The following is a 14,527-nucleotide window of genomic DNA, read 5'->3' as shown; positions in this document are numbered from 1 at the left end:
TCCCCAAGAACGCACACGGCAGTCGGAATTCTGCTCTGAAGCTGAGCCAGTTTGGTAAGGGAATCTCAGGTGCCAAGGTTAACAGAGTTAATCTTGCAGAAAGTATGTGAACACTAGTCTTGGGTGTGGTGCTCTGGGCCCCAGGAGGAGCCCTGTAAAATATGCTGCACTCTTCCAGTTCCAAGTTCTAACGCTTCCTTCTATGGCCATCAGTGGGCATAAGTGCAACTGGGCAAGAGGCCCCTAGACAAACACGCAAAGCTGTGTGAGCCTTCCTTCTGCAAACCAAGTTAGAAACAAACCAAGGAATCAAGCCTGGTAGGACAGGCTTATGACCTCTGCCACTCTGCAAGTTCAGCCTAGCTCACCAAGTCAGTTTAAGGTCTGCCTGAGCAATTTAGACTGTCTCAACCCAAAAGGTAGAATGAGTACTGGAGGCTGGAGACGAGTGTCACTGGGTGCTACAGGGCTCTTGCCTAATGTGTGAGGCCCTGGCTTCAGGCCCTGGTACTATAAAAATAAAGAACTATATAAACCTGAGTATTACCTGAAGGTGATAATATACACAGGATTTTTCAAAAATATATACACGTTATAAAGATGTTGAACTCTTCTGTGTTTTAAAAACCTAAGCAAATCATTAGAATTACTAAGCCAAACTGCACCCCTGGCAAAAGCAACCCACATATGGAAGCCGGTGTGCCAGTGACTATACAAGATGAAAGGTCTTCTATTCACAGGAACAGTAGAGGCTGCAGGAGAAAAACAAAGACTTTCTATAAGAACACGCCATTATTCCGTGTTCCTAGGTAGGATGCTGAGCGAAGACTAGTCAAGACACTCTTGTAGAAGCAAGGGTTAGAGAATGGAATAGAGCTGCTCTGTGAGTTATGAAGGAGAAGTCAACTTGTATAATAAAGATCATTATCAATGCATGCAGCAGAAGGTCAAGAGAAAGCATGGGGGTCTTAGACGCACTCCAGGTGAGGTCAAGTGGTGTATGCCGAACAAAGCTGAGGGGACGTTTTTCCCAGTGAGTGAAGACACGCCTCCCATATGCCGTCACATTATCATTCCTCAAATGGAAAAAGATGAAAGGAAAATGACAGACAAATTACAACAGGGGCTTCAAAGCGGGACTACGGATAACCCATGATAGAATCCCTAATTGGTGCCCCCCATCTTTTTATCTTATAAAGGAAGCACACTTTTATTTACTGGGTATCATGACATCAGAATACTTATTTATACATAGTGTGTTTTATATAAGAATGCAGGCTTTTAGAGGTATTATGGAATGAACAAGAAACTTGTAGGGACAAGGATTTCTGATTGCTCACATGAACAACAAACTGGAAAACAGCCAAGTTAGATTGCTGATTTTCAATAAAAAGTGACACAGTGAAGTGGTATGGAGCAAAGTGTGACATCACCTCGCCCAGAGCTACTGTGTCCCCACCACATGTGCTGCTAGCCGGAAATGCCCACCCTCTAAAGCTCTGAAGACCAGTCAACACAAACAACTGGGTAAGAAAAACTTGAATTCCCAAGTGTTTGGATTCCGTCTTTGCTAGATGCCATGCATCGCATAAAATTTCTTCCTAAGTCCTAATTTTTTAAATCTGAGATGGGAGGCTCATTACCCAGGTTTGCCTAGAACTCTCCATCCTCCTGCACCTTCTCACTTCCACCGCCTGGGTGTGGGGTTACAGATGTGGGCAGCGTACACAGCCTGACCAAAATGTAAACCTTTTATATACCAAAAGGCACCATAAAGTTAAAAGGCGTGCTGTCAACTCAGTCCCCAAAGAAGCTAACAGACATGAGTCAGGGATACAATGAGGAGGCCCCTTTACTCCAAATATTAGTGAGGACAGTTAAAATCTAGCCATCTGGGAAGGTTGCTTGGTGGGGTGACCCAGACCTTCCTCAGTCTGAGCCCTCCAGTTGAGGTTATGTTCATTGTTGTTCCTTAAAAGCCACTTTTGGGTATAAAGTTTTAGAGACACCTTATGAAGTTCCCAAGTAACCTCCATCCTATTCCCAACATGAACAAGCAATCTTTACCCTTGCTGTTCACAGTTATAACCCCCCACCTTTCCTGCTGTCTCTCTCTGTCTCCCCCTCTCCCTCTCCCCTCTCTCCTCTCCTCTCTCTCCCTCTCCTCTCCCCTCTTCTCCCTCTCTCCACCCTCTCCTCTCTCCTCTCCTCCCTCCTCCCTCCTTCCCCTCCCCCCCCGCCCCCCCCACACTCAGTAATTACAGGTTCTGTTCAAATGAGGACATTTTCTATGGGCTTTGAAAGAATCGTCACCACTCCCACTTCTAGCAGTGGAAAGGGTCACTCCTGTATTGCTGGATCTTAGCCTCATGAGCTCGTGAGACATGGCAGTGTGAGTTAGCATACAGCACATTCTAGACTGGAAGATTGAATCCACCATCTCACCATGCCATCGCCACTGTTTGTTCTAAACATCAGTGGATTCCACTGTCCTGTGCTCTAGAGGACTGTGTGTAATGTCAAGCTGATGGGTAAGGCATTCAGTGAGGCTTTGGGTGGTGGAACTAGAAAATTCATGGGCAGGGAGAGTGGACTCATCCCCTCAACTGCAGAAGATTAAGAAGGCAAGCTGAGTACAGCAAGCATGCATGCATTAATACATTACTCTCTGCTCCCGACTGGGGACATGATACATCCAGCTGCTTCTCTGATGCTGACCCCATACATGATACATCCAGCTGCTTCACTGATGCTGACCCCATACATGATACATCCAGCTGCTCCACTGATGCTCACTCCATACATGATACATCCAGCTGCTTCTCTGCTCCTGACCCCATACATGATACATCCAGCTGCTTCACTGATGCTCACTCCATACATGATACATCCAGCTGCTTCACTGATGCTCACTCCATACATGATACATCCAGCTGCTTCACTGATGCTCACTCCATACATGATACACCCAGTGCCTGACACCCTGACTGCCCTGCAGTGAAAAGCTGAATTCTGACATTGTGAGTCAAAAAAAAAAGCTTTTCTCCCTTAAGTTGCTTTTGCCAGAGTGTTTTGTCACAGCAACAGGATAAGAAAACAAGCAAAAACAAATAGTTTACATGGTTTAATGACTCTGGTAGCAAGAAGTGAACTTGTGAGGAATGACAGATGTGTTAGGGGGAAGAAATAAGAGTAAACAAGAAATCTAAATTCATTTTATAAATGCCTGCCCTCTTGGGATATAATCCAGTCTCCTGAGATCTGCCCCACTCCCTCGAGACCACTCAGGAGCATCAGGCCTCTAACTACAGCCCCATCTCTTCTTCTAGACCCACCAAGTCATCACCACCTCAACACTGCTACACAGAGACTATGACCCTAGCACATGTGCCTTTGGGGGATATCCTCATACCACATCAAAACCATGGCATAGCCCTTGCAACCTTCAGAGTCAGATCACGGCTCATGGTTAACCACAAAGCAGATACAGCAGGTACTACCAGACACTACTACAAAATAGTGGAAGACTATCAAAGGCAAACGGAATGGGACTTTTAAAAGCATTGATCTGGATACTGTCTGGCCACGGTCTGGATAATGTGCAAGTACATGGTGCAATCACAGTTTGGCTGCACCACATTTCAATTCAGGATGAAGTAGGGGACCTCCAACATCAGTGTTGTGATTTCTAGCAACCATTCTGGAAACAACAAACAGTTTTCATGGACAAAGAACCCTGATGTTGCCTTCCACAGGCAAGGAGCTACTTGCATCCCCACCTTTCCCTCCTTCCTCACAGAAAAGTCCCTGATACTTCTGAGGCCCCCTGCATCTACTCATGCAGGACCAGCAGCTCTCTATGTGGAGTGGCATCCTCAGCTGCTCCACTACAGATGTGCAGAAACCATCTCCAGCTGGACAGTGCCCCCACCCTATCAGAGAACAGTCAGCTCCCCTCTGCTGGCCACACATGACCTGCAACATTAGTCTCTACTGTGCTACTCTGCCCTTTCCTACCTGTGGGAAATTGTCCCTCTTATAGGATCTTTTTAAAAAGCCACACATCTCACAGAAGATAGACAGTAATCAAGGGCCAGCAGCAAAGCTGACCTAGAGAGAAATGTATTGGTATAGTGATGACAGCATCCCCTGAGGGGCTAGTCCTGGAGCACCACCGTGGCTATACTTGTGTCTGTGAGAACAGATGGTGGTTGACGTGACTGTGAGAACAGATGAGCTCACAAGGCAGCAGCTGTGTTACACTATAACAGCCGGCCATTATTATAATACAAAGTTGGCAATTCCCATTTTTTAAAAATAACTTGTCCTGCCTTTGGGGAGCTCATGTGTGAATGCCTTATAGTCAAGGATCCAATTTGGTATACAACTAATTAACTTTTTTTTCTGCAAATGCAAAGGATTATCTCCAAAATCCTATTCCATACCCATAAAAACACACCAATACTTGTAGCCACTGGCGGGCAACAGAGACTCAATCACCAACACATCCCGATATAAACAAGGACCATACAAATGCTCAGCACACGACAAGCCGATCTTCGCTGACCACCCATAGCTCTCCACTGACCCTCCTTCCCTCACCCAGAGAAGGCTAGACATTCAACAGTGATACTGACCCATCAAATGTAACACACACCTCACACAAATATGTGGGCAATAGGAGGCTGAGCCTATAGCTAACTGAGTTGCCCCAGATGCCGATGACGACAGTCACTGTAATATCACATGCTCTGATTCAGGTGGCAAGGGCAGCCCCAGGGTCCTGAGAGAGAATCAAACAGCCTCACTTAGCTCAAGGTTTCACCCATCTAACCCTGGACAGCATTTTCTGTATTCAGTTTTTGTTTGAAATTCCAGTGGTATTATATCATGCATAAGAACATTCTAACAATTCACGCTCATGGACTCCATGAGAGCCAACCCAACACAGTACACACAGTTTCTCCAACAACACCTTGCTTTCATGCCCCAGGGGTCACTCGTTTGTAGGACAGCAAGCACAGTGTGTATATGGCTCACCATACAATGGCAAACAGCAACACAGACACCCAAGTCCACGTTTCCATAGACCCACATACAAGGCATGTTACCTACATACAAAGGCTGGGACTTTGCATGGAACCTTTGTGTACTTCAGTTTCAAATGATGAGTTCTGGCATTTGCTAATTAGCCATATATGTGTTGACATATTTTACTATATTTTGTCCTAAGATTTTAGAAAAGATTTACTGTTGATATTTTAATTGTGTGTGTGTACACATATGGATATATATATATATATATATATATATATATATATAAAGTGTAGGTGCTTGTGTAGGTCAGAGACATCAGATCCCCCAGAGCTAGAGTTACAGATGGTTGTGAGCTGCCTGACATGACTGGAAACTTGAGTTCTCTGGTCAAACAACAGGTGCTGTTAACCACGGAAACTTCCCTTCAGTCCTGGCCCTGAGTTTCACCAATAGCTAGGAATGTGTTTTGAAGGGCCTCAGATTCAAATAAGAGTATTTCATCATATTCTCCTGGCTTTCCCCTATTAAGTAGACCAAATATTTATAAACAGGCTTTGAAATTCTGTCTTGTATTGAGGATGGTGGCTTACATCTGTAAAACCAGGAGATGGAGTCAGAAGGAATGTCATAAATGAGGGGCCATCCTGAGCTATTATATGAGTTGCAAGCCAGCCTGGTTACAAGGCAAGCTATCTCAACTCCAACCCCAACAAAAAACCCATACTACCACCACTGAAAACAAATCCTAGCTATTGACCTATAAAATTATAAGTCTTTAAAATGTTTATAGCACTGGCTTTAAACATGGGCATCAGAAAATAGCCTACAGTGTATATTACAAGTTAGCATGAGAGTGGGTTATTACATAAATAAGTCTACAATGGCCCCTCAATATCGATTGGCCCTGATGTTATGTACGTCTTAAAACGCTTAGGCTCTTAGCTTAAAATCAGTTGATACAAACCAAAATGTTCACATAGCCTATTAAATTAACTACAGCCCAAACAAACATATTTTCTGTTTACTTAGTGTATGCTAATCTGCTAGCAACAGATAAATCTTGGGCTATAACATGTCAAACTGCTGCAGCTCTTCTGATCTCTGATCTAGGAACTCATGTGCCTGTCTGCTATGGCTCCCTATGTGAGTGTCCCAATTCTGAGGATCTCAGAACATGTGTGTGTAAAGAGCCAATAAAGAAGAAATCCAGCTGAAATGAGGTTTTAAGTGTGGGCTTTAATGCACACCCACACCTTGACCTTGAACCCCCATTCCCCATCACAGTGAGGGATACAGCTACTTAGCACCTTGGCCTGTGACTTTTTATACCATCCTGAGTGGATGTGTGTGTTCTCCAGCCTTGCTATTGAGAAGCATTATATATAAACACAGCCCTCCTGCTGCCCCTTTCCTCCAGTTCCTGGCCTACTTCTCACCTGGGGTGTAGACCCCCACTTTGAGGGAATTCCTCTCCCTGGCAACCTAGCAAAGTGTCACTTATATGTTGTATCCTATCACATCTGGTTCTTTTCCTTGATCTACCTCAAAATCCTCACACTCACATTGTATTTATGTTTATATTTACATACATCTATATCACATTGCACCATGTTTTGGATGACTGACACATTGTCATTCTGGAGACTGAGATATAAAGCAGCAGGCATCACAGCTGAGAACCAAAAGGAATAAGGCCTGTATGCTGAGATGCTCCACAGAGACATGCATCCCTAAGACCAGACAAGTAGGGCATCTACGTTTGTGACAAGCATGTCATTACACATGAGAGCCCACAGCATTATAGGCTGCACTGACAGATTTACATATGACATCACAGAAGACATTACAACAATCTTCTGAACTAACAAACTACTATTTCAAGACTCTGGGAAGGAGCTTGGCCAGTAAAGTGCTTGCTGTGAAAGCATGTGGAATTGAGTTGCATCCCCAACACATCTTTGGCTGTGTGGGAACACACACCTGTAATCCAAAGCCAGGGAGGTGGAGGTGGAGGTGGGGTATCACTGGGGCATGTGATTTTGTGTGTGTGTTTGTGTGTGAGTGTATACAAGTGTGTGTGTGAGCATGTGTGTGTGTAAGTGTATGAATGTGTATGTTGCTGTATATTACTGTTTGTGTGTGACTATATGTATATATGAGTGTATGTGTGTTTGGGTGTGTACTTAAGTGTGTGTGTGTGTGTGTGTGTGTGCGTGTGTGATTTAAATGAGGTTACTCCAATTGGGATGGCAATGTTTTCTAAGAGCTATAGACTAAAACCAGGCATGAGAAACCTCCTTTGGGGTTATTTGTCAGGAGAGTCCAACAGACTCCCAAAACAATATAAGCTATTTCCATTGCCCTTGGTTACCCCCAGAAATGAAAGGTAAGTCCATATTGCTAAAGACACCATATATTTTAGACAGGGACTTGGAGGAATCAATCGGAACCAACCTAAAAGCCTCTTCTTCACGAGGACCAGCTCTTAAAATACTGAAGGCGCTATGCAAACTGTCAAACGGAGAAAAAGCAATGTTAGTCTTACTATCTGTAACACCTATTAACAAAACAGTGACCAGAATGGTAAGATATCACAAAAGGTGAAATAGTTATACTACATCCTGAGATAACCAACAGCTATCTAACTGGACTGAAGGCCCACTCAATGGAATGGATTAATGCCCACTGCCCATGCTAGTGAGGCCACAGGTCCTAAAGAGAACCAACAACTGATTACTTTTTTTATTATTATAAAGCTGTTGGCCATTTGCTTGGTTTCTTACTGGCTATCTCTGACTTAAGTATTTAACCCATAATTGTTAATCTAAGTATTTCTCTTACTGGAGAAAGGGTCTGGACCTCTTACTCCTCTGGCAGCTACATAATGTCTCCCTTTCCCAGAATCCTCCTCGATCTAGTCCCACCTATCTTGCTTCCCTATTGGCCAACAGTGCTTTATTCAAACCAATCACACATTTTTACAGAATGACATTTCCCAACATCTCCTCTTTTCTGTCTAAAATAAAGGTTTTAACTTCAACATAGTCAAATTATATATAACAGAACAGCTATCAAGCAAGAACTATAATTACAATATTTAGCCCATTAACATTTAGTAAGATTTAAAGAAAGTATTTTATTATCTATCCTATCTGTGTGAGTCTAAAGTCTTATATGTAGCTTATCTTTTATCAAAACTAAGGAAAACTATAATTATAACTATCTGTCTTCAACTGCATCAAAGACCATGGAGGGATAATATATAAACCCTAGAATTGACAGAGACAGCCAGGTGGTGGTGGTGCACGCCTTTAATCCCAGCACTTGGGAGGCAGAGGCAGGCGGATCTCTGTGAGTTCGAGGCTGGACTGGACCAATAGCCTCCGAAAGAATATAGAGAAACCCTGTCTCATAAAAACCAAAAAAAAATTGACAGAGACATCTCGCTGCCTGGACAGTCACCAAAAGTTCTTCTGTAACGTTGGGGAATCCATCTTCAGCCCATAGGCCACAGTGTGTCTGGCAGACTTCTCAGCAAAGCAGGAAATTTCAAGCTGTCCATCTGGAATGGCAGTCTGTCAGTCATTTTCTGTGTCCTGTGGAAAGTCTGGCAGACTCTTATATAAAGCAGGAATCCTGAAGGACTGTTTGAGTTCAGCAGCCACTTTCCTGTGGGTCCTGCATGTCCAGTTTATACAGCAACAGTCAAGCTGTCCAGGAAAGAGCAGTTTCTTGCCCAAATGGCTAATCTTGCCATGTTGAAAGCAAACTCCATAACGAGTTTCTTTGATGCCCATCTTCCTCTCAGACATAATTGGTGCTTCCAGGGGCAGACATTTCTCATTGTCAAGAAAAACCCTAAACCATTTTAAATGCCATTTTCTGAAGGTCTTTGAAAGGTTTGAAGACTGTCTATCTATCTCAAATACATCTCTGTATATCTAGAAAACCTAACTAACCTAATTATAAGTTCTGAGTATTATAAGAAACTATCTATAATCTGTATTTTATTATGTATTACATTTTAAAAGATCAGTATAAGCACAATACTTAATCAAGAGGAGAAATATACATATCACAAAATTGACATTGAATTTGTATCAATAAATGAAAAACTTTACCCCTACCAAATATTCATTTCCATACCATAATTCCCCTTTTACCATTGAAAAGAGATTGGTTATGATCATTAACCAATTATAAGCAACCCCATTCAAATGAAAACAAAGATTTATAAACAATATGCGAATTTGGACGTTGCTCATTCCAAACTGCTTCCTTCTGGAAGGAGACGCTGTCCATACTTGGGGATCATGACAAAACTCAGAAACCTGTATAAGTCCTTAGTTTCAGGGTCTGTAAGGCTGCATCATCTTAGCTGTCTTATTGTTGGAACACCTGACCCACTGCTTCCAGGGGTCTTGTTTCATCAAATCACAGAAGCTTGGAAGGAATCCATAGCTTTCCATTTTCTGTGGAAACATAAATAAAAACTCTTTTTCCCAAGTAACCTGTCCTTATATTTAAAGTTAGAGGTCAAAGCATTTTTGAAATATATAAGTTGGATTAATTCAGCAGCATTTATAATCAAGTATATTTCAGCAGTTATACCTTCCTTAGCCACTGAAGAACTGAAAAACACAATAGCATAAAGTATCCAGACTTTCTGTGTATTTTCCATCTTTACGTGGGTATATTACTCTATTTCTTTTAATTTTATTTATTTTCCTCTGAGACAGGGTATCTCTTTGGAAATCTACCTGCCTCTGCCTCAGGAGTGCTAGAATTAAAGGTGTGTGCCACCACACCCAGCTACTTTATTTTTTCAACATCTTGTTTCTTTTACTCTCCTAAGACTACCTATATTTTTCTTCATCTGAATCTGACTTTACTGTAAAACTTTATGTTTTTCTGGCCACATATCTTATATAGGCTAAAGAACATTGCTAAAATTAAAGCTGAAACAGCTGCTGGCTGGCTTTCCAACATGGCGGGCATAAGCATGACTCCATCTTACCGCCTCAGTCTATGCTGACATCAAGCAGCATGGTGCCAGCTTGGAGATGTGGTCACTGCCATTGCTAGATGCACATCATTCAACTGTTAGCAGAGCCTTTTAAAAGAACCTTGCCTTTTTTTTTTGCTTATGCTGAGTCAGGAAGACTCCCTTAAGTGAGCCACGTGAGTCTCTGCTTGTCTCTAGCAAAACAGAGCCCACCTGAGAAAAATGCTGCTATCAAGAAGCCGTGCTTCTCTCTTTTGTTTCTAAAAACCTTTTTAAGCTTTTGTCATTCTATGTGGAAATTCATGATCTCACTCCTGGCAACCATATGTAGAGTGTAGTCTTCCTTGCTGGTCACATAGGTCACCTGTTGGGCTGTCTGAACCCCCAAATAACACACAGGACACTTTATTAATTATAAAGCTCTTGGTCGTTTGCTTGGTTTCTTACTGGCTATCTCTGGCTTAAGTATTTAACCCATAATTGTTAATCTAAATATTTCTCTTACCCGAGAAAGGGTTCAGACCTCTTACTCCTCTGGCGGCTACATGATTTCTCCCCAACAACTGATTTCTAACTGCAGTCTAAATATTTACCCCTAAGCCCACACTAAGTGTAGCACTCACTCCTCACCAAAGAACTATCTTTTTGCAGCAGATGGAGACCATTACAGAGAGCTACAAATGGCCAAAATGAAGAGATCAACTGAATGTGTTGCCCACTTGATACATCTACAACACAACTGCTACACTTAAGCCTCGGGGTACATGCAAATGGGGGTGAGTGGAGGGATTTTAAGAACCAGAGAACCAGGATGGGGTGTCTGTTGCTGTACAATGTTTTCCACACATGACAAGGGAGCTGCACCCAAGAAGTCTCAATAAAATGGTTGTCTAAACAAGACCTTAAATGACAATACCAAGATGCATGCCAACATGCATGGCATGGGTGAATTCTCATGGCTCTTCACCCCTAAAGAACAGCTACAGGAAACTGATGATCGCTTTGAGAGGGAGAATCAGGCTTCTCCATGGGCTAGCCCACTGAGAGGTTAGCCAATCCCAAGAGGATAGCCATAAACACATATTAGCCCTAAACACATGGGAGTAGCACAAAATGATCTCGACACATTGTCTTTATAAGCTTTATACACACATATGTAAAATAATACATAAATGCATATGTATAATTAAAGAAAAAGAAGCCATACTGCTGAGTGTGGTGGCACAAACCTTAAGTCTCAGCATTCAGGGGAATTCAGAGGATGCTGGATTTTTGTGAGCTCAAGGCCAGCCTGGTCTACTTGGTGAGGTCCAGGATAGAGGCAGCATTACATAGAGAGATCCTGTCTCTAACCATGTTCCCTGAGGCTTCAGAGTAGAGACTGTGTTGCAGATTTATTAAGTGGGACAATGAGGAGTGGGTGGGACCTGGAAGGTATTGGAAGAAGGAGCAAGAAGGGAAAATGATGAAAATATAGTACTCATATATGAAATTATAAAAACAAAAGTGAAGAGCAATCAAAGAAGGCACTCAAGATGAACCTGTGCCTCTACTCAGGCACAGGCTCTTCCACACATACCTTCATAAACATGCCCACACGTGCATTCTCTCCTCCCTCTCTCTCCCTCTCCCTCTCCCTCTCCCTCTCCCTCTCCCTCTCCCTCTCCCTCTCCCTCTCCCTCTCCCTCTCCCTCTCCCTCTCTCTCCTCTCTCTCTCTCTCTCTCTCTCTGTCTCTCTCCCTCTCTCCCTCTCTCCCTCTCTCCCTCTCTCCCTCTCTCTCCCTCTCATGTAAGACCTCGGCATCAAAGCGCCGGGCACTGAACCGAACCCTCTGCCCAAGAACCGGGGCCAGACCACTGGCTGCAAATGCAAGAGGTGATTTATTGAGTACACAGGCGCCTGCGGATGCTACTGCAACTTGGGTGCAGAGCATACCGGGCTTGCAGGGAGTACAATATTTATAGAGTTTTAATGGTTACTGTAAAAGGAAGCTTTTGCTTTGAGAGAAGCCTTCCCTCCAGCCTGGTTATAGAGCCGCATGAGTCCCAAGTAAACACACAGGAAGCTATATTCATTATGAAGCTGTTGGCCTTGTTTGTCTCTTACTGGCTAGCTCTGCTTTAAGTAATTACCCCATAATTGTTAATCTAAGTATTTCTCTTACCGGAGAATAGTTCCGGGCTCCTACCCCATGGCGGTTACATAAGTAACAGGCATTTCATTGGCTCATCTTGGGGGCAGAGGTAGTTCCCACAGACTAAGTTTCCTGGTATTACTTCATGAAAGACCCTGGCATGCTTCAGCAATTATTATCCGGGTCCCATGACTGCTCTGGTGACCACAGATCCTGTTTGACATCCTGCCAGCTGGGCGAGGCACCTGGTCTGGGTTTCTTTCATTAGGCAACAGCCTGGCCTTGCTTTTCTTTTCCTAGGGGGTCCTGGGTAGGGGTCTTTCATTCCCCCTTGTTCTTGTGCATAGGTAGAATCTTTTACCTATTGTCCAGCCCTCTCTACTTAAGGTTTACTTATGGTTCTATCTGTTTAAGGGCATGGTATTGTTGAGTTAGGACTAAGGCTTGAATTATTGTTTGAGAATGTAGGGCCCAAAGGTTAGGAGGCCCATAAGAGTAGAGACTAGTGCAGCGAACCAGGGGAATTTGTTAAACCAACCCTCATACCAGTATTGTTGGGATTTAAATTTTTTTCTGACGAACAGTCAGTCTTTCTTTGAGTTTATCCAGAGTTTCGGGTAATACCCCAGTCTTGTCTGCATAAAAAAAAATTCCTCTTTGAGAGTGGCACATATGCCTCCCTCTCTTATTATACTGTTTCCTATGTAAGGGAATTTTTTTTCTTTTGACTTAGCAGCTCAACCAGGGAAAAGAGGACGATGTATTTCTTTCCATGCTACTTCTTGCTGACTTTGGGACAAAGTTAGGGGACCCAAGAAGGCTGAAATTCAAGTCAAAAGCAAAAAGGGAATTTAGGCAATGGGGTATCTATCCAGGAGCAGCTGATTGGCAGACTGTGTTGAAGAGACAGGGGGTGTCCACATCAGCTGAACTGGTTCACATTCACAGCATGTCTAGGGCTCGCAGTCTTTAGGAGCAGGCTGTGGTCAGCAACTGATGTTCAGATGTGTTTGCCAGAAGTGGAAACCTGTTTAAGACATGTTTAAAACTGGGAACAGAAGTTAAAACTTATGTATTTAATTGGAACTCTTTAGACCCATAGTATTAGTGATCAGGAAGGTCAGGAATCCCATGACCAGGAGAGAAAATCTCATTCTCAGGAACAGACAGGTGGGATAACTGGCTGTACTTATCTGGAGTCCTCTTTGACCTGTGAGAAGTGGATCCAAGCTGTATGACTTTTGATCCTCTGAAGCCTATATAAATTTTGTTATACAAAAGGACATAAAGGTTATAGGTACATTAGCATTATCAACTGGTAATGAAATCTACATTGTAGAAAAGGCAGATATCTGGATATCTGTATTTTGTCCTAGCAGAAACTACAGATTTGGGATAGTAGTGTACATTTGTCTTCTGTCCAGGTATGAATTGGACAGAGGTATCTTTGGCCTGATGAGAAGCCCTTTAAGTTTATACTTTGATGATAACCAAAATAAGCCTAAAAACCTTGAGCTTGTGATTGAACAAGTATTGGTTCTTATTGAGACATATTAAGGCTTGATTTTTACATAAATAAAATGAACTACCAAGCTGACTATAGTCTTGTGGACAACCATTAATACTTTTAGAGATCTGAGAAGGATAAATTTTATACAATCTCTGAATCTATTAAAAAGTGCCAGGTACCAGTCCATATACAGCCATACCCAAGTCTCCTCTATTAGCACTGGAGGCACAAGTATCAGGAACAGCATCAATCTTTACCAGGCCTGTAAGGTGAGTTTTCTTTCTCTCTGTGGAAGAGGGACATGGAAAAGACTGACCTTGTTTTTCTCGGCAAAAGGGGTGCAATCAATTTTCCAGTGTCCAGCAGCTTTGTCCACATTCTGGGCCAGGTCCTGGCAGCAGTAGGTGTCACCTTTGAGCATCTTGCTCACTGGTCAGAGTCAACACAATCCAGGTGTAGGGACCAGGGTGCCTCGTAATCTTCTTTGGAGACTTTGGGTCACTGTTAGGATCTGGCAGTCTGTCTGATATTATAAACTTTTAAATTAACATTTTAAATGCCATGTTCTGCAGGTCTCTGAAGTATTAGCGGTTTGTCTGCCTTAAGTTTAACTGTTGAAAGTATAAACTTTATTAACCTTTATAAAACTAGAACTTTATATTGTCAGGTCTAGCTTTAAACATTTTAACAGTATAAATATTTTATAACCTTATAAATTGAAAACATTTTAAAAACTGTTTTTAAATCCCTTAATGTTTTTTTAATGTTGAAAATTAAAATACTTTTTAGGCCTTTAAAACCATTATTATCTGGGTGACTATTAAATTATAAAACTTAGCA

The 14,527-nt window shown here is 42.6% G+C and overlaps 1 long non-coding RNA gene across 4 annotated transcripts in view; it reads right to left on the bottom strand.

Moving 5' to 3' along the window:
• LOC121143652 overlaps positions 1–14,527 on the bottom strand; it is a 72,408-nt gene that overhangs the window by 38,339 nt on the left and 19,542 nt on the right. Inside the window, exon 3 of one of the 4 annotated variants that reach the window (XR_005880942.1) lies at positions 7,492–7,548. The exons of the other annotated variants lie outside the window; for them this stretch is intronic. This is a non-coding gene — a long non-coding RNA (uncharacterized LOC121143652). The remainder of the gene's footprint in view (positions 1–7,491; positions 7,549–14,527) is intronic. 4 annotated transcript variants of the gene reach the window in all.

This window comes from Mesocricetus auratus, unplaced genomic scaffold (assembly GCF_017639785.1).
Source record: "Mesocricetus auratus isolate SY011 unplaced genomic scaffold, BCM_Maur_2.0 Super-Scaffold_100013, whole genome shotgun sequence".
Lineage (NCBI taxonomy): Eukaryota > Metazoa > Chordata > Mammalia > Rodentia > Cricetidae > Mesocricetus > Mesocricetus auratus.
Note: the sequence above shows the minus strand (reverse complement) of the source record. Positions and strands in the feature narration are given on the sequence as shown.